General features: G+C 50.0%; 1 long non-coding RNA gene across 1 annotated transcript in view; it reads right to left on the bottom strand.

Moving 5' to 3' along the window:
- Positions 1-7,962, bottom strand: part of LOC134929533 (uncharacterized) — a 35,233-nt gene extending 27,271 nt beyond the window's left edge. Inside the window, exons 1-2 of the long non-coding RNA XR_010178617.1 lie at positions 7,251-7,962; positions 6,949-7,125 (exon numbers count right to left, since the gene is read on the bottom strand). This is a non-coding gene — a long non-coding RNA (uncharacterized LOC134929533). The remainder of the gene's footprint in view (positions 1-6,948; positions 7,126-7,250) is intronic.
- Positions 7,963-20,570: the final 12,608 nt, after the last annotated feature.

Below are 20,570 nucleotides of genomic sequence, written 5' to 3'. Positions count from 1 at the left end.
AGAGCAGTAGTATATACGCCTGAGATACACCTGGAGAGAGCAGTATTATATGCGCCTGAGATACACCAGGAGAGAGCAGTATTATATACGCCTGAGATACACCTGGAGAGAGCAGTATTATATGCGCCTGAGATACACCAGGAGAGAGCAGTAGTATATGCGCCTGAGATACACCTGGAGAGAGCAGTAGTATATACGCCTGAGATACACCTGGAGAGAGCAGTATTATATGCGCCTGAGATACACCTGGAGAGAGCAGTATTATATGCGCCTGAGATACACCTGGAGAGAGCAGTAGTATATGCGCCTGAGATACACCTGGAGAGAGCAGTAGTATATATTCCTGAGATACACCTGGAGAGAGCAGTATTATATACGCCTGAGATACACCTGGAGAGAGCAGTATTATATACGCCTGAGATACACCTGGAGAGAGCAGTATTATATGCGCCTGAGATACACCAGGAAAGAGCAGTAGTATATGTGCCTGAGATACACCAGGAGAGAGCAGTATTATATGCGCCTGAGATATACCTGGAGAGAGCAGTAGTATATGCGCCTGAGATACACCAGGAGAGAGCAGTATTATATGCGCCTGAGATACACCTGGAGAGAGCAGTAGTATATACGCCTGAGATACACCTGGAGAGAGCAGTATTATATGCGCCTGAGATACACCTGGAGAGAGCAGTAGTATATACGCCTGAGATACACCTGGAGAGAGCAGTAGTATATGCGCCTGAGATACACCTGGAGAGAGCAGTAGTATATACGCCTGAGATACACCTGGACAGAGCAGTAGTATATGCGCCTGAGATACACCTGGAGAGAGCAGTAGTATATACGCCTGAGATACACCTGGAGAGAGCAGTAGTATATGCGCCTGAGATACACCTGGAGAGAGCAGTAGTATATACTCCTGAGATACACCTGGAGAGAGCAGTATTAAGGGGGTCATTCCGAGTTGTTCGCTCGGTAAAAATCTTCGCATCGCAGCGATTTTCCGCTTAATGCGCATGCGCAATGTCCGCACTGCGACTGCGCCAAGTAAATTTGCTATGCACTTAGGAATTTTACTCACGGCATTTTCATCGTTCTGGCGATCGTAATGTGATTGACAGGAAATGGGTGTTACTGGGCGGAAACAGGCCGTTTTATGGGCGTGTGGGAAAAAACGCTACAGTTTCCGGAAAAAACGCAGGAGTGGCTGGAGAAACGGGGGAGTGTCTGGGCGAACGCTGGGTGTGTTTGTGACGTCAAACCAGGAACGACAAGCAGTGAAATGATCGCAGATGCTGAGTAAGTCTGAAGCTACTCAGAAACTGCTACGAGGTGTGTAATCGCAATATTGCGAATACATCGTTCGCAATTTTAAGATGCTAAGATTCACTCCCAGTAGGCGGCGGCTTAGCATGAGCAAATCTGCTAAAATTCACTTGCGAGCGAACAACTCGGAATGACCCCCTATATGCGCCTGAGATACACCAGGAGAGAGCAGTATTATATACGCCTGAGATACACCTGGAGAGAGCAGTATTATATGCGCCTGAGATACACCTGGAGAGAGCAGTAGTATATACGCCTGAGATACACCTGGAGAGAGCAGTAGTATATGCGCCTGAGATACACCTGGAGAGAGCAGTAGTATATACGCCTGAGATACACCTGGAGAGAGCAGTAGTATATGCGCCTGAGATACACCTGGAGAGAGCAGTAGTATATACGCCTGAGATACACCTGGAGAGAGCAGTAGTATATGCGCCTGAGATACACCTGGAGAGAGCAGTAGTATATACGCCTGAGATACACCTGGAGAGAGCAGTATTATATGCGCCTGAGATACACCAGGAGAGAGCAGTATTATATACGCCTGAGATACACCTGGAGAGAGCAGTATTATATGCGCCTGAGATACACCTGGAGAGAGCAGTAGTATATGCGCCTGAGATACACCTGGAGAGAGCAGTAGTATATGCGCCTGAGATACACCTGGAGAGAGCAGTAGTATATACGCCTGAGATACACCTGGAGAGAGCAGTAGTATATGCGCCTGAGATACACCAGGAGAGAGCAGTATTATATACGCCTGAGATACACCTGGAGAGAGCAGTAGTATATGCGCCTGAGATACACCTGGAGAGAGCAGTAGTATATACGCCTGAGATACACCTGGAGAGAGCAGTAGTATATACGCCTGAGATACACCTGGAGAGAGCAGTAGTATATACGCCTGAGATACACCTGGAGAGAGCAGTAGTATATGCGCCTGAGATCAGGGCCGGCTCCAGGCATGTTCCAATAGAGCGGCCGCACAGGGCGCCACCCTTAATGGGCGCCGCATGCTTGCGCCGCCATATTGGAACCTGGCTGGAGCACCTGTGACCTGCAGCACACAGCGATCCGTCCCTTTATCCATTCCCGGCCCGGCCCGCCCGCCTCCTAATAGTGGTAGTATAGTAGTAGCCTCGAGTAGCAGAGGACGGCTGCGGCTGACTGTGTGTGGTGTGTGCGTGCCGCCCTGCTGCCCCGTACCGATGACTCGTCATCATGAGGGGGGAGTGCTGCCTGTGGGCGGGTCGCGGACTGAATGTAAACTACACAGGCTGTGCGCGCTGACGCTATACGGTGGCAGCGGCTCCGGCGGCTGACGTCAGACGCCGGGCGCCGCCGCACAGCGCACATAGCCGAATCGATCATCAGACCTTACAGCTTAGTCTCTGCCTCTGCCGTCTGCGGACCGCCCACAGACCACAGTACTCCCCCTCAGAGATGAGTCATCGGCACAGGCAGCCACTGATAGCCTGGAGGCGGGACGCTGCTGCAGACTGCCTGGCCGCCGCCTTCTCTTCCTCCTGCTGCAGCTGCTTAACACGTGAGTCACACAGAGACCAGTCCAGACCAGTTCTGCTTAGTCACAGCCACCCACAGTGTGGGGGCATATCTGTCACTGTGGGGGCATTTATATATCTGTCACTGTGGGGGCATTTATATATCTGGCACTGTGGGGGCATATCTGCACTGTGGGGGTATATCTGCAGTGTGGGGGCATTAATGTATCTGGCACTGTGGGGGCATATCTGCACTGTGGGGGCATTTATATATCTGGCACTGTGGGGGCATATCTGCACTGTGGGGGTATATCTGCACTGTGGGGGCATTAATGTATCTGGCACTGTGGGGGCATATCTGCACTGTGGGGGCATTTATGTATCTGGCACTGAGGGGGCATATCTGCACTGTGGGGGCATTAATGTATCTGGCACTGTGGGGGCATATCTGCACTGTGGGGGCATTTTATGTATCTGGCACTGTGGGGGCATTTATGTATCTGGCACTGTGGGGGTATATCTGCACTGTGGGGGCATTGATGTATCTGGCACTGTGGGGGCATATCTGCACTGTGGGGGCATATCTGCACTGTGGGGGCATTTATGTATCTGGCGCTGTGGGGGTATATCTGCACTGTGGGGGCATTAATGTATCTGGCACTGTGGGGGCATATCTGGCACTGTGTGGCCATTTGTGTAGCTGGCACTGCTGGGGGGGCATGTCACGTGTAGCTGGCACTGCTGGGGGGGGCATGTCGCTTGTAGCTGGCACTGCTGGGGAGCATGTCGCGTGTAGCTGGCACTGCTGGGGAGCGCTGGGGGGCATGTCGCGTGTAGCTGGCACTGCTGGGGGGCATGTCGCGTGTAGCTGGCACTGCTGGGGGGCATGTCCCGTGTAGCTGGCACTGCTGGGGGGCATGTCGCGTGTAGCTGGCACTGCTGGGGGGCATGTCGCGTGTAGCTGGCACTGCTGGGGGGCATGTCGCGTGTAGCTGGCACTGCTGGGGGGCATGTCGCGTGTAGCTGGCACTGCTGGGGGGCATGTCGCGTGTAGCTGGCACTGCTGGGGGGCATGTCGCGTGTAGCTGGCACTGCTGGGGGGCATGTCGCGTGTAGCTGGCACTGCTGGGGGGCATGTCGCGTGTAGCTGGCACTGCTGGGGGGCATGTCGCGTGTAGCTGGCACTGCTGGGGGGCATGTCGCGTGTAGCTGGCACTGCTGGGGGGCATGTCGCGTGTAGCTGGCACTGCTGGGGAGCATGTCATGTGTAGCTGGCACTGCTGGGGGGCATGTCACGTGTAGCTGGCACTGCTGGGGGGCATGTCACGTGTAGCTGGCACTGCTGGGGGGCATGTCACGTGTAGCTGGCACTGCTGGGGAGCATGTCACGTGTAGCTGGCACTGCTGGGGAGCATGTCACGTGTAGCTGGCACTGCTGGGGGGCATGTCACGTGTAGCTGGCACTGCTGGGGAGCATGTCACGTGTAGCTGGCACTGCTGGGGGGCATGTCACGTGTAGCTGGCACTGCTGGGGAGCATGTCATGTGTAGCTGGCACTGCTGGGGAGCATGTCACGTGTAGCTGGCACTGCTGGGGAGCATGTCACGTGTAGCTGGCACTGCTGGGGAGCATGTCACGTGTAGCTGGCACTGCTGGGGGGCATGTCATGTAGTGTTCCCGCTAGGCGTCTGTGGCTAGGCAATGTGTCTCAGTGCTCTCCTTGGTGCAATGTGTCTCAGTGCTGTGCCTGGCGCAAAGGGTATAGGAGGTTCTACCTGGTGCAGTGTGTATTAGCTGCACTACTGTGTGGTGTAATGCAAATTGCCACTATAATGTGGCTACGCACCTTCCCCACGAAGTAACTCCCCTTAATTTTTGCTGCGCGCCTTCGGCGCGCACTGTCCATGCTTTAACGTATGGGTATGGGAACAACAAGCAGTATGTACATCATTTTGCCCTCCTAACTTAAAAATGTGCCCTCCTTGTGATCAGCACCCTGCCCTAAAAAGTGAACACTATCATGTGTAGCTGGCACTGCTGGGGGGCATGTCATGTTTATCTGGCACTGCACATTGGCCCTCATTCCGAGTTGTTCGCTCGGTATTTTTCATCGCATCGCAGTGAAAATCCGCTTAGTACGCATGCGCAATGTTCGCACTGCGACTGCGCCAAGTAACTTTACTATGAAGAAAGTATTTTTACTCACGGCTTTTTCTTCGCTCCGGCGATCGTAATGTGATTGACAGGAAATGGGTGTTACTGGGCGGATACACGGCGTTTCAGGGGCGTGTGGCTGAAAACGCTACCGTTTCCGGAAAAAACGCAGGAGTGGCCGGGGAAACGGTGGGAGTGCCTGGGCGAACGCTGGGTGTGTTTGTGACGTCAACCAGGAACGACAAGCACTGAAATGATCGCACAGGCAGAGTAAGTCTGGAGCTACTCTGAAACTGCTAACTCGTTTGTAATCGCAATATTGCGCGTACGTCGGTCGCAATTTTAAGAAGCTAAGATTCACTCCCAGTAGGCGGCGGCTTAGCGTGTGTAACTCTGCTACATTCGCCTTGCGAGCGAACAACTCGGAATGAGGGCCTTTATGTGTATCTGGCACTATACTGGAGACATTGTGTGTAAGGAACACTACTGTGGCTATGTGTAAGGCTGCTAATTGTGTGAAAATATGTTTATAGTTTGATGATATGAAGTTACGAGGCCACGCCCACTTTTCCAGAGGCCACACCCACTTTTCCGGGAGCGCGCGCTTCTGGGTTACTCCAGAGATAACAGTAGTAGGTGCGCTCAATTTACACCAGTGGAGAACAGCAGTAGTATATGTACCTTGACTACTAGAAGGCTGCTGTAGCTGCTGTAGCAAGAAAAAAATCTTATCTACAGCAGCAGTGTTGGATCGATGCTTCTGCCCGTCATATAGATTGACAGGCAAAGTAGTGAATAGCAACAGAGTGGGGGGGCGTGATATGCACTGCTGGCGGTTGGGATGCCGGCGTCAGAAGACCGACCACGGCAACCCAGTGCCGTAACTAGGCATTTTAGTGTTGTGTGCAAGAAACGGCATTAGCGCCCCCCTTATGGTAAATAGGGGCAAAAAATATAGGTGCGTGGCTTCATGGGGAAGGGGTGTGGCCACAAAATAATACCAATTCGTACTATGGTGCACAGTAGTCTCCATTATTCAAATTACGCCGCACAGTAGTGGCACTACACCAGGTAGAGGCCCTTTTACACATTAGGGCAGACAGCGTCCCTTTTTTACACAGTACGGCAGACAGCGTCCCCCTTTTTACACATTACGGCAGACAGGATAGATAGATAGATAGATAGATAGATAGATAGATAGATAGATAGATAGATAGATAGATAGATAGATAGATAGATAGAGGGAGGGAAGCGCATCCCAGCTTCACAGCAGCGCCGGACAGCCAATGCGGAAGGAGAGGGACAGCTGCAGCGGTGCTGCTACCAATTACATAGCGCTGCTTCGGCTCCAGTCCCCCTCCCTCCTCCTCCTCCTCCGGGTCCTCCCCTGACGCCGAAGCTGCTCCTCTCCTCTCCTCCTCCGGCGCACACAACACAGGCTGCTTGTAATGAGTCAATTTGAATCATTACAAGCCACTGACACGGAATGCTGGTCGTTGCGCCCTCATGGTGACTGCGCTGTGTGCCAGGCACACCTGGCACACACGTAGTTACGGCTCTGCGGTAACCCGATGGGGAAAATCTCAACAGGGTCTAGGTAATTCTATATACACTCCCCCAATACCCCTATAACCCTCCCTTCATGAAACTTAACCCTAACTCCCCCTCCACCGCAGTCTAACCCTAACCCTCCCTGGTGGTGCCTAAACCTAACCTCCCTCCCCACAGCCTAAACCTACCCTCTCCCCCCGAGGCCTAACCCTCCCCGGGAGTGCCTAAACCCAACCCCCCTGCCCTCCCTGCAGCCTAACCTTAACCTTCCCTGGGGCACAGCCTAACCCTAACCCTCCCTTGGGGTGCCTAAACCTACCCCCCTCTCTGCAGCCTAGCCCCAACTCTCCCTGTGGGTGCCTAAACCTAACCTCCGCCCCCAGCGGCTTAACACTAACAGTTCTCTCACACTTACGTTTCGAATGCAGGTGTCGGCCTTGCGGTGCAAACATTTCATCCGATGTCGGCATTCTAGCACCCATCTTCTGCCTGTGTGCCGTGATTCCGACTGTTCGCATCCTGACCTCATCCTGAGAGGGGATGGTGCCTCTCCAGCAAGGCGCCTCCGTGCCTCACTGTCCTTGCAGGGGAGCTGGGAAAATTTCAGACCAAACTAATGTAATTTTAATGGAAAAATACTGAGCTCATATACTGCCAATATGATTTTTACTAGACTTGACTAAGCATTGAAAGATGGTGACTGCACAGAGCCCTTACCTGCAGGAACTCTGAGTCTGTGCTGGATCCTCATAGTTGGAGGTGGAGGGGGGGGGGGTAATCGCGGGTCGTGGGAGGAGCCTGTGAGAGGGGCGGGGCCTCGACTTCTGGATTGTGCTGCTGCTTTATCAGGAACAAGACCTGTTTCCTGTCTCTGAGGAGAGGGTGGGGATCACAGGCTGCGGGTGCCTGCATGAGGGGCAGTGCCTCGGCTATAAGATGGCTGCTGGGGAGAGGGGGTAATCGCGGGTCGTGAGAGGGGGTGGAGCCTGTGAAAGGGGCGGGGCCTCAATATCTGGATTATGCTGCTGCTTTATCAGGGGAAAAAAACATTTTCCTGTCTGAGGAGAGGGTGGGGATCACAGGCTGCGGGTGCCTGCATGAGGGGCAGTGCCTCGGCTATAAGATGGCTGCTGGGGAGAGGGGGTAATCGCGGGTCGTGAGAGGGGGTGGAGCCTGTGAAAGGGGCGGGGCCTCAATATCTGGATTATGCTGCTGCTTTATCAGGGGAAAAAAACATTTTCCTGTCTGAGGAGAGGGTGGGGATCACAGGCTGCGGGTGCCTGCATGAGGGGCTGCTGTACCAGTAAAAAGAAACGGTCTCTGAGGGGGAATCGGCACTGAAGGTCTTTACAGCTGATAGTTGCTGAGCAGGTAGAGGAGAGCGCCCGGCCTTTCTAACACACAACGCCCCCCTGCATTGCTAACCCCGTCCTCCCCTTAGTGCACACACCCCCGATCCAGTCTCTGCAGCTCCTGTCTCGTACTGATGCCGGCTGCCGTGAGGAGCCAGCCTCCGCTCAGACCGGCTCTGCACTGACAGCCTCAGCTGCCCACAATGACGGCAGTGATGTCTCTCCCGTGCAGGCCCCGCTCCCCGCCATTTGTGGACTCTCGCATGCGCAGTCCAGTTTGTCACAGGCACTCGTAAAAACCGGGAGTCACAGCAAGGTTTGCGGGGCAGCGGGAGGCTCAAGGAAAAAACGGGAGCCTCCCGCTGAATGCGGGAGGGTAGGCAAGTCTGGAGTAGTATTCACTGTGCCATCTAGATAACTATGCCCTGCGCCATAGTGAGAAGTGTCAAAGTCAAAAAATATTGTAGCACACACACCACGTACTAACACACACACACACCACGTACTAACAACACACACACCACGTACTAACACACTCACATGCCCGCTGCGCGTGCACTTGTTCCGCCGTGCGTGCACATATCCACAATTTGCGTATGGTCGCTCCCGCGGTCCTGCGAGTGGTATGGGTATTTACGGCGGAGTTTGTGAGCGCATAGAGGGTTATCAGAACATTCCATATTTAATCCAAATAGTGCACATTGTACACATAGCCCCCCTGCACCACATCAGCAAGTATCAACAGTTTAAATGATTCCAGGACTAAGGGATTCGCCTTTGCATGATAGGAAGGGACAGACTAAGGTTAGTAGGTGATGTGTAGTATCCAGCTGTAGGGTATTTTAAGGGTAACATTCCGGTGTTGGTTAGAGGAAGATCACATGTTCCTGCGTATGGTTATGTGCAGAAGTAGAATATAGATATAAACTGTATTTACTGTATATTATGTATGCGGCGGGAATCCAGAGGAGACCACCCACAAGAGCAGTTGAGAAAGACATCGCCCACCTTTTCAAATCAACCTATGACCTCTCCTGTAATGTAAAGATGCATCTCTGTGTCCAATGAACAAAGGGATTACAGTGACCATTGTATTGTTTATGGAAGTAGTGTATAAAAATCCTGTTGCTGCCTGGCCGGTCAGAAGACTCTTAACGCTCTCTACCTGATTAGCGGAGGACTGGTCCAGGTTGCGCAAGCGAACATTCTCACGTATGTACAATTGACTGTAGCCATTATTCTGTTGTAGATTTATCTTGTTAGCCTTGTAGTGTATAATTTGTATTGTTATCCCCTTTCAAATAATCCACTGTGGCGTTAGAACCCAGCGGTTAACTACATATCGGTGTTGTGTCCTCTTTTCCCTGCTAGGGTTTAAAGTGTATTTAACTGTATAAGGTTTAAGAGTGTATTGATAAGGTGTGTACGCATAGCGGGTACTTTGTACCGTCAGCGCTGCGTAAGGTTTAAGGTGTAACATCATTGCAGTGCTTTGCGGCACAAGGTTTAGAGTGTAATAATATCATTGCATTGCATTACGAATAAGGTTTAAAGTTTATCAAAAGTGTGTGCGCGCGCTGTGTGTACTTTGTACCCCCAGCGCAGCGTTTGTACGCTAAGTACGTACACGGTACGGGACTCTGTACGCAAATAGCGTGCAAAGTGCGTAGCATGTGTATTAAGTCTAGCGGCCGCAGCGGCTCCATGGTAAAAGTGTATTTAGAGGTATAGCTTTATGTTTTAAGATAATATCGACATTATCAATAGGGGGCATCGTCCATTTTTTTCCTCATACCCGCAACCTAGCAGGTGAAAGCAGACTTTATCTATCAGCAAAGGGCAGACAGGTATCCTACGTAAGCCTTTTCCTGGCCGTAGAATACACTGGTAAACCCTATCTCATTGCTGATAAGATGGTGTCTGCTCTGCATGGTTTGTAGGGATGCTGGTGGGATCCGTAAGAGGTAAATATACAAAGCTATTTTAAAAATCTGTGAATTTCTGTTTGGCCCCAAATGCGCACACAACACAAGCATACACCTGTACTTTGTATACCTGCTCGCATTGTTGCCATAAGTATTGATTATTAGATTTATTTTGACCTGTACTGAAGAAATTTGTTGCTATTTAGTTAAAACATAGACTAAATATTAAGGAAGTAAGCGTAAAACACAAATACAGTCTGGCCTAGTTAAACAGGTTTATACAGAGGAATACTGTGTTGTGTTAAGTAAACGATTATAGGTAATATCGCTTACATTTATAGAAGTGTGGGATTTGTACTATTGCGGACATACGGTCTTTGTACACGTATCTCAGACAAAGTACGGGACTGCGTACGCAACGTAAAGACATACGCACGGTCGTGTGTTTACGCAACGTGCGTAAGGGTACGGCCGCTAAGTACAAATTACACAATAACATTGTTTAGTGTAGGGGCGGGACGGTAGCCACGCGACAATAGCACAAGTTGCTCAGTTTCCAAGATTTAGTTTAAATAAAACCTTTTTTACTGTATTACCTCTGGTACTAAGGCTGTTTATCTGAATGAAAGTTAATTTCCTGTACAGAAAAAAAACAAAAACAAAGTGTATTTGAGTGAACGAGCGTGAGTGAGCAAACATAATAAGGTTTTGTGGACCCAGGGAATTCGGGATCCCGTAGAGGTGGTACACCAGGTGAGTGGAGACTTGGTGGCGTGAGAATAGCTGGCTCACGTTAATATAAATTGAAGTACAAAGGAGCAAGGTAGCAGAGTACCGCAGACCAGAAGGTCAGCGAGGTTTAGAGTACCGCAGGCCAGAAGGTCAGCGAGGTTTAGAGTACCGCAGGCCAGAAGGTCAGCGAGGTTTAGAGTACCGCAGGCCAGAAGGTCAGCGAGGTTTAGAGTACCACAGGCCAGAAGGTCAGCAAGGTAGCAGATACCGCAGGCCAGAAGGTCAGCGAGGTTTAGAGTACCGCAGGCCAGAAGGTCAGCGAGGTTTAGAGTACCGCAGGCCAGAAGGTCAGCGAGGTTTAGAGTACCGCAGGCCAGAAGGTCAGCGAGGTTTAGAGTACCGCAGGCCAGAAGGTCAGCGAGGTTTAGAGTACCGCAGGCCAGAAGGTCAGCGAGGTTTAGAGTACCGCAGGCCAGGGGGTCAGCGAGGTTTAGAGTACCGCAGGCCAGAAGGTCAGCGAGGTTTAGAGTACCGCAGGCCAGAAGGTCAGCGAGGTTTAGAGTACCGCAGGCCAGAAGGTCAGCGAGGTTTAGAGTACCGCAGGCCAGAAGGTCAGCGAGGTTTAGAGTACCGCAGGCCAGAAGGTCAGCGAGGTTTAGGGTACCGCAGGCCAGAAGGTCAGCGAGGTTTAGAGTACCGCAGGCCAGGGGGTCAGCGAGGTTTAGAGTACCGCAGGCCAGAAGGTCAGCGAGGTTTAGAGTACCGCAGGCCAGAAGGTCAGCGAGGTTTAGAGTACCGCAGGCCAGAAGGTCAGCGAGGTTTAGAGTACCGCAGGCCAGAAGGTCAGCGAGGTTTAGAGTACCGCAGGCCAGAAGGTCAGCGAGGTTTAGAGTACCGCAGGCCAGAAGGTCAGCGAGGTTTAGAGTACCGCAGGCCAGAAGGTCAGCGAGGTTTAGAGTACCGCAGGCCAGAAGGTCAGCGAGGTTTAGAGTACCGCAGGTCAGAAGGTCAGCGAGGTAGCAGATACCGCAGGCCAGAAGGTCAGTGAGGTTTAGAGTACCGCAGGCCAGAAGGTCAGCGAGGTTTAGAGTACCGCAGGCCAGAAGGTCAGCGAGGTTTAGAGTACCGCAGGCCAGGGGGTCAGCGAGGTTTAGAGTACCGCAGGCCAGAAGGTCAGCGAGGTTTAGGGTACCGCAGGCCAGAAGGTCAGCGAGGTTTAGAGTACCGCAGGCCAGGGGGTCAGCGAGGTTTAGAGTACCGCAGGCCAGAAGGTCAGCGAGGTTTAGAGTACCGCAGGCCAGAAGGTCAGCGAGGTTTAGAGTACCGCAGGCCAGAAGGTCAGTGAGGTTTAGAGTACCGCAGGCCAGAAGGTCAGCGAGGTTTAGAGTACCGCAGGCCAGAAGGTCAGCGAGGTTTAGAGTACCGCAGGCCAGAAGGTCAGAGAGGTTTAGAGTACCGCAGGCCAGAAGGTCAGCAAGGTTTAGAGTACCGCAGACCAAAGGTCAGTGAAGTTTTTGTTTAGGTACCGCAGCCCAGTGGGTTAGCGGAGAAACCCATATAGGCCTTTTGATTGATACGCTCCGGCTGAGGTTTCGCAGCCTGAAAAATCGATTCCATTGGTCGTACGGCGGATAAGTAACAGTTACCTATACGCTGTGCGATTGGACCGCGCGTTCGTGGGTGCAATACTTAGCGCAACATGATACCCTTTTTACGAGCTTTGCATAAAATCGCGGGATCATTAGCGCTGGATATAGCATACGCAAGCGTGATTTGTGTAAAATAAAATGTATTTAAAGGGAGTTTCGCTGGTCACTCAGGAAATCTCCAACAACCAATATTTACTGGAAAGGGTAAGTCACTCCCATATACTTCCAGTAAATAGAGGTTACATAGGGGCCCTATGTTGGGTACGTACCGGCGCTGACGACAGTGTCTGGTAGTATTGGCCAACGTGGGCGGTGAGTGGGTGAAAGCACTCGTAGAACTTTCACCGTTGCCTTATATTGAGTATTTTGTTTTTTTTGTAGGATTGGCCGGGACGGCAATACCTGCAAAATTTGGGGGCCAGTTGCTCAAATAAGGGACGTGCAACCAGGGTTCAGGTTGACATTCCGCGGCCCAGAGGGTCAGCGAGGTTCATAATGTGTGAGAAGCATGGACCACACGCAGAAATTTTGTGCAATGAATGGGAACGTATGACTGCGGAAGATAGGGAACCATTCCCTAAGGTAGGCAGTTTTGAACCAGAGGTATTGCAGAATTTAAGGGTTAGGATATGTCTGCTAAAATCCTGAAAGCAAAGGGTCAGACACACAAACTGTTTACATTTATGGCAGCAAGAGGGCGATATGCAGAGGGAATTAGCTCACGCAGCAGGTTCCAAACCTAGCAGGAAAATGATGGCAACCGCACCACCACCACCGTATATTGTAGGGGAGAAAGTGGCTACAGACAATGGCATATTGGTATCTGATAAGAGTATAGTTGATAAATGTACTAACGCTAACCCGTGCAAGTTGTATCCCATTTTAAACTTTCCTCTGGACTCTGACCAAGAAGATGAGCCCAGCACGATATCGGCACTCTCTCTAGCAGCCACCATACAGAACACTCAGGTGGGCACGGCCCAACCAGTAAGATCAGTTGTAAGGCCCCCTAGTGGAGGGATAAGTGAGGTCATGTCCACAGGTAAGTACGGTACCATACATTATGCAGAGACAATAGCACCTCAGATTGTGGTGTCAACTCAGAATGATGTAATTGAATCCTGTCAGGGTGATCGCAGTCCCCAATGGGAAGACTGACGCTCAGGGAGTCACTCCCATCAGGAACATTGCTATGCATTGTCCTTGGTCCCGGACAGAATTGAGGACAATTATGTTTGAATTTCCCGATCCCAGGAAAGATCTAGCCGCATGTCAGAGGTTTATTAGAGAACTAGGTAACGCCACCAAACCCACAAACAAAGATTGTCGAACAGTGCTACGGGTATGTTTACCCTCCAATATTGACCCCGTGAAATTCATTATTGATTGTAAATTAGACGCAGAAGTACCTCTCACTGATGAGTACACTCAGGAGAACGTACGACAGATCAATCTGCAATTAGGAGTATATTTCCCTACTGTTGTCAAATGGAATAAAATCTTTTCCATAAGACAAAAAGAAGGTGAAATGGCATCTGAATATTTCCACCGAGCACTGCAGGAAATGGCTAGATACACTGGGGTCGAGGACATTAAGGAAAATGTACATCACAGGGGGGTAGCTGTGTCAGTATTAATGGACGGGCTAAAAGAAACATTGAGAACAAGGGTACAAACCACTCAACCTAACTGGAGAGGTATCTCGGTGGCTGCATTAAGAGAGTCCGCTATCGAGCACGATCGAAACATCATTAAGCACAGGGAGTCACAGGGGGATAAGCTGATGACAGTAAGTATAAAAGCCCTTACAACGAAGCCGCATCAGCCAAAACCCCAGACCCCTGATGGTAAGTTACGTGTAGTGGTATGCTATAACTGTAAGAAGGAAGGACATTATGCACGGAATTGTAGGTATAAGGACACACATAAGGTATACCGACCCCCTAGACCAGGATATGAACAACATTATGATACACGTAATTGGGATCAGGGATCACATAGGAAAAATTATGAGCCACACTCAGGGGAAACAAGGAGGTACCCACCTAGGAAGGACTGGCAGGTCTCCGAAAATTCTCAGTTACCCCCCTCACATATTGTAGCTGCCAGCGCGCTGCGGGAGGGTCACAATATACAATAGGGGTTAGGCCACACCTGTAGTCTGCAGCCAGTAAAGTTGATTGCTAGCCTTGGTAGTGAACCCGAGGTCACAGTTGATGTAGCTGGTAGATCACAACCTTTCCTTGTAGACACAGGGGCGGCCAGGTCAGTGTTAAATTCAACGGTAGGTATGAAAACAACGGGTAAAACAATTTCAGTAACAGGGGTAACAGGAGTAGTGCAACACTATCCTTTAAGTAGACCAGCGGAGATTACGATAGGGCCTTTGCAGACCAAGCATTCCTTTTTGCTGGCTGCATTGGCTCCGACTAATCTACTTGGGAGAGATTTACTGTGTAAGATGAGGTGTGTCATATATTGTACTCCTGAGGGTGTCTTCTTGGATATACCCGAGAATCACGTTCAGGAAGTGCAGGATATGTTAGACACCCCACAAAGGCTAATGTCACACTCTGCTGGTATAGACAGGTGTCCATCCAAGGTAGAAGAAATGATCTCCCAGATACCGGAGTCCCTCTGGACCAAAGATGGACAAGACACTGGATTGATGGTGAATGTAGCTCCAGTAGTAGTGCAAGTAAAAGATGGTAGGATAGCTCCAAAAATCCCCCAGTATCCTCTGAAGCCAGAGGTGGAGTTAGGAGTTTACCCAGTAATAGAGCGCTTGCTACAACAGGGCATCCTAGTTAGGACGTCCAGCACTGCCAATAGTCCCATCTTCCCTGTGAAAAAGAGTGGGGGGAGGGGTTACAGGCTAGTGCAGGATCTAAGGGGGATAAACAAGATAGTTGAGAGCCAATTCCCCGTAGTGCCCAATCCAGCTGTCATCCTCATGCAAATTCCCCCTACTGCAAAATTTTTCACTGTCATTGACCTCTGTTCTGCTTTCTTCTCGGTACCTCTGCACCCTGACAGCTAATATTTGTTTGCATTTACATACAGAGGAGTACAGTACACCTGGACTCGTCTTCCCCAAGGTTTCATTGACAGCCCAAGTATTTTCTCCCAGGCTTTGCATGACTGTTTACAATCCTTTCAACCTGAGAGCGGATCATTATTAATACAGTATGTAGATGACTTACTGCTGTGTTCTGATTCACTCGAATCGTCCTTGAAAGACACAAAACAGCTTCTGTTTCACCTTTCTAATACGGGACACTGTTATGCACACCAGTGCCAGCAGGAATGTACTGGTGTCTGAACGGTGAGGGATGCAAAACAAATGAACTCACAGACAGACTGGTGTTATGATTCCCGTACTCCAGACCAGAGGAGATCTTTATGGCAGAGGTCTGAGTACTGGAAAGATATGCTGGTACGGGAGCAGGAAAGCCTAGTAACCCCTGGCGCCCTAACTCCGTTGTCTCGCCCGTGTTATCAGAAATCCCCTGCGAGACTATGGTTGCTTGAGCCCATGGCAGCCGCGTTCGAAGGGCGGATTATGTCTGCCCAACCCCGATGCCCCCTCAGGTCTTAATGGGAGACAAAGGGAAATCCGAGACAGGGTGATAACAAGGGGCCCTCTGACTAAGCAACCAGGCCAGGGGTTACAAGCTATCTAACTTAAACCAAAAGTATGTGCGGACAAACCGCCAGGGAAAAGTACAAACCAAACATCCACTGATCCGTTACTCCTATCCAGCACCGCTGGATACCAGAGTGGATTTGTGGGAGCGGAATCCTCCGCAAAAGCTCCAGAACACAATAAACTAAATAATAAATAGTAAGCGGTCAAGCCGCAACACACGGCTACGCCGCGACTCACGAACACCACAGGATGTTAAAGGTGCTCGGTCGGACTCCAGGAATAGATGACAAATTCCGAGTACTGGATCACTGAGGACAGGAACAACCGGGTTGAGCAGGACTGGGAACTCTCTGTAACTGACACAGCAAACAGGAAGCTATCACCGGCGTCTGTGAGAAGTCCTGAGAGTGCTTAAATTTGGGAGCCCTCCAATCATGATCCAGACAGGGTAATCACATAATGATGCCGTGCAGCTGCATGCTGCACGGCCAGAATACACAAGCACTGATTAATTAAGACCCAGCAACGGGGAACGCGGTCTGACCGTGGCGTCCCCGTTGCTAGGGTCTGAGCGGCTCCGTGCGCCCGGCGTCTAGCGTTGCTAGGGAGCCGGCGGCTGTCTGCCTGCGGCGTCCCTAGTTGCTAGGCGCCGGGCCGCACTGACGGGCGGACCCTCGGCGCCTAACAGTACCCCCCCTTGAGGAGGGGTCAAGGAACCCCTAAGGCCAGGTTTCTGAGGAAATTCTCGAAAAAATGCCCTTTTGAGCCTCGGGGCATGGAGATCCTCATCCAGGACCCAAGACCTTTCTTCTGGACCATAACCTCTCCAATGTACCAAAAAATAAAGCCGACCCCGGGACAACTTGGAATCGAGAACCTTCTCCACTAAGAACTCCTGCTGACCCTGTACATCTATTGGTGATTTCCCCTGAGAGATCTTGCGAGGAAATCTACTGGACGAAACATATGGTTTTAACAAGGAGCAATGGAAGGTATTTCCGATCCGTAAAGTTTTTGGTAAACGTAACCGGAAAGCCACTGGATTGACTTTTTTGATAATATGAAATGGTCCAATAAATTTAGGACCCAATCTGGCTGAGGTTTGTTGAAGTTTAATGTTGCGAGTCGACAACCATACCCTATCTCCAACTTTAAAAGTGCACGGCCGCCGGAGCCTGTCAGAAAAATTTTTCTCCCGAAATGCCGCTTTTCTGAGAGCCAGGTGCACTTTTCTCCAAATGAGTTTGAGATGAGAGGTCAAGGTCAGTGAGGAGACAGAGGAATGTTGAAAAAAGGAATTAGCTCTGGGGTGAAAACCAAAAACTGTAAAAAATGGAGATACATTGGTGGAGGAATGACAGGCATTGTTGTAAGCAAACTCGGCAAACGGAAGAAACTCAGACCAGTCATTTTGGAGTTTGGCCGAGTACAAACGCAAATATTGTTTTAATGATTGATTAACTCGCTCAGTCTGCCCGTTGGATTGGGGATGGTAGCCAGACGTTAAAGATAATTTCATCTTTAATGAGGCACAAAAAGACTTCCAAAATTGTGCAATGAATTGTGGACCCCGATCAGAAACAATATCAGTGGGTAACCCATGGAGTCTGAAAACATGACGGAGGAACAAGACTGCCAATCCCTGGGCAGATGGCAATCGGGGAAGAGCAATGAAATGGGCCATTTTGCTAAAACGGTCCACTACCACCCATATGACTCGGCATCCGGCTGACAGAGGGAGGTCCACCACAAAATCCATGGAAATATGAGACCATGGCCTAAGAGGAACATTCAAGGGCATAAGTTGACCGATAGGCAAGGAACGGGGAACCTTATGCTGTGCACAGACCTGACAAGAAAAAACAAACTCCTTAGTGTCTTTGGAAAGACCAGGCCACCATACCGAGCGGGAAACTAATTCAAAAGTTTTAGCGATCCCCGGATGCCCGGCAACCTTGCTATCATGAAACTCCGTCAAAACCGTTGCTCTCAAAAACTCGGGAACATAAAGACGACCAGCAGGAGTATTTCCAGGAGCTTGATGTTGAAGCTGCTTTAACTGGGTAAATAAATCTTGTGTGAGACCTGCCCGAATGACTGAAGACGGAAGTATGGGAGTAACAGGACTGTTGTCTTGAACTGGAAGAAAACTGCGTGACAGGGCATCTGCCTTGGTATTCTTGGAACCTGGCCTGAAGGTGATAATGAACTTGAAACGAGTAAAAAATAAAGCCCACCGAGCTTGCCGGGCATTCAGCCGTTTAGCTGATTCAATGTATTGAAGATTTTTGTGATCAGTCAAAACTGAAATGGTATGAGTGGCTCCTTCAAGCCAATGCCTCCACTCCTCGAAAGCCCATTTAATAGCCAGTAATTCCCGGTTACCAACATCGTAGTTGGATTCAGCAGATGAGAATTTCCTGGACATAAAGGCACAAGGATGTAATTCCAGGGAATCCGGATCCTTCTGAGATAGGATAGCCCCTACTCCAACCTCCGAGGCATCAACCTCAACAATGAAAGGCAATTCTGGGTTGGGATGTCTGAGGACCGGGGCTGAGACAAAGGCTTGTTTCAAGGCCTGAAAAGATAACTCCGCTTCACGTGACCAGTTGGTAGGATCTGCTCCCTTTTTAGTCAGTGCCACAATGGGAGCAACTAGGTCAGAGAAAGAGTGAATAAATCTTCTATAGTAATTCGCAAACCCTAAAAAGCGCTGAATTGCTTTTAAATTGGTGGGTTGCGCCCAACTAAGGATGGCTTGGAGCTTCTTTGGTTCCATACAGAATCCCCGAGGGGAAATAATGTACCCTAAAAAGGATACCTCCGTGACATGAAATTCACACTTCTCCAGCTTGGCATATAGGTGATTTTCACGTAATTTTTTTAGAACCTGACGCACCTGGGTAACATGTTGTTCAATAGAGTCAGAATATATCAAAATATCGTCTAAGTAGACTACAACGAATCTTCCAAGAAATTCACGGAGCACATCGTTAATGAGATCCTGGAAAACTGCCGGAGCGTTGGACAGGCCGAATGGCATAACCAGATACTCATAGTGGCCTGATTGAGTACTGAATGCCGTTTTCCACTCATCCCCTGACTTGATTCTGATGAGGTTATATGCTCCTCTCAGGTCAATCTTAGAAAAAATCACAGCCGAACGTAGCTGATCAAAGAGGACAGAAATCAGCGGCAAAGGGTAAGTATTCTTTACTGAGATTTTATTCAAGGCTCTAAAGTCAATGCAAGGTCTGAGTGATCCATCCTTCTTCTCCACGAAGAAGAAGCCTGCACTTAAAGGGGATTTAGATGGCCTGATAAATCCTTTCCCTAGGCTTTCTTTAACATACTCATTCATGGCCACAGTTTCAGGTCCGGACAATGCATATAACCTTCCCTTAGGCAAAGTGGCACCAGGAATTAACTCGATAGCACAATCATAAGGCCTATGGGGAGGCAGAATATCCGCATTGCCCTTGGAAAATACATCAACAAAATCCTGGTATTCCACAGGAATGGGTGCGGGAATGACAGCAGCTATTCTGATGGGAAGCGTAATACATTCCTTATTACAGATGGTACCCCATTGTAAGATCTCCCCCGACTGCCAATCAATGATGGGATTATGAAAGGCCAGCCAAGGGTGACCCAGAACCACAGGAACTGCTGGGCAATGGGTAAGGAAAAACTCAATCTTTTCAGAATGCAGAGCTCCTACCGAAAGTAGAACAGGAGGTGTACAGAGAGAAATAACCCCATTGGACAAGGGACTCCCATCTAAACCATGCATGGTGATACACCTACCCAAGGCTAACTGAGGAATACCTAAGGCCTTAGCCCATGTTAAATCCATAAAGTTCCCTGCAGCTCCACTGTCCACAAAAGCCGAGACCGAGGAACAGAGGCTGCCAAAGGAAACTTTAGCTGGAACCAACAGTGAATTATTTGAGGAGATAAGCTGCAGACCAAAGTGAACCCCCTCACAACTCACTTGGTCGAGGCGTTTCCCGACTTGTTCGGACAACTACGGGAAAAATGTCCCTTACCCCCACAGTATAAACAAAGACCAGAATTTTGCCTTCTGGTTCTTTCTTCAGGAGACAGTTTGGAGAGGCCTATCTGCATGGGCTCCTCTATGTCCACAGGAATGGAAAAAACACAAGGAGAAGACCCGACAGATGCTCCTTTTTCAGCCCTCCGCTCTCTGAGACGACGATCAATCTTAATAGAGAGCTCCATGAGTTTATCGAGAGTCTCAGGAGCGGGATACTGAAGGAGACTGTCCTTTATAGACTCGGATAAGCCGAGGCGAAACTGACTGCGCAGGGCTGGGTCATTCCATCCACAGTCGTTCGACCAACGGCGAAACTCCGTACAATAAATCTCTGCGGGATTCCTACCCTGTCTGAGAGCACGCAACTGACTCTCGGCGGATGCCTCTCTATCAGGGTCGTCATACAATAGCCCTAAAGACCCCAGAAAGGCGTCTACAGACAATAAAGCCGGATCGTCTGTCTTTAAGCCAAAAGCCCAGGTCTGAGGATCCCCCTGTAGCAAAGAAATAATAATTCCTACCCGCTGAGATTCCGTACCTGAGGAGACTGGTCTTAAACGAAAATACAGTTTACAAGACTCTTTAAAATTAAAAAACTGCTTTCTATCCCCAGAAAAACGGTCAGGCAGATGCATTTTTGGTTCAGGAATGACCCTCGGGGAAGTCCGTA

Source organism: Pseudophryne corroboree, chromosome 5 (genome assembly GCF_028390025.1).
Source record: "Pseudophryne corroboree isolate aPseCor3 chromosome 5, aPseCor3.hap2, whole genome shotgun sequence".
Classification (NCBI taxonomy): Eukaryota; Metazoa; Chordata; class Amphibia; order Anura; family Myobatrachidae; genus Pseudophryne; species Pseudophryne corroboree.
Note: the sequence above shows the minus strand (reverse complement) of the source record. Positions and strands in the feature narration are given on the sequence as shown.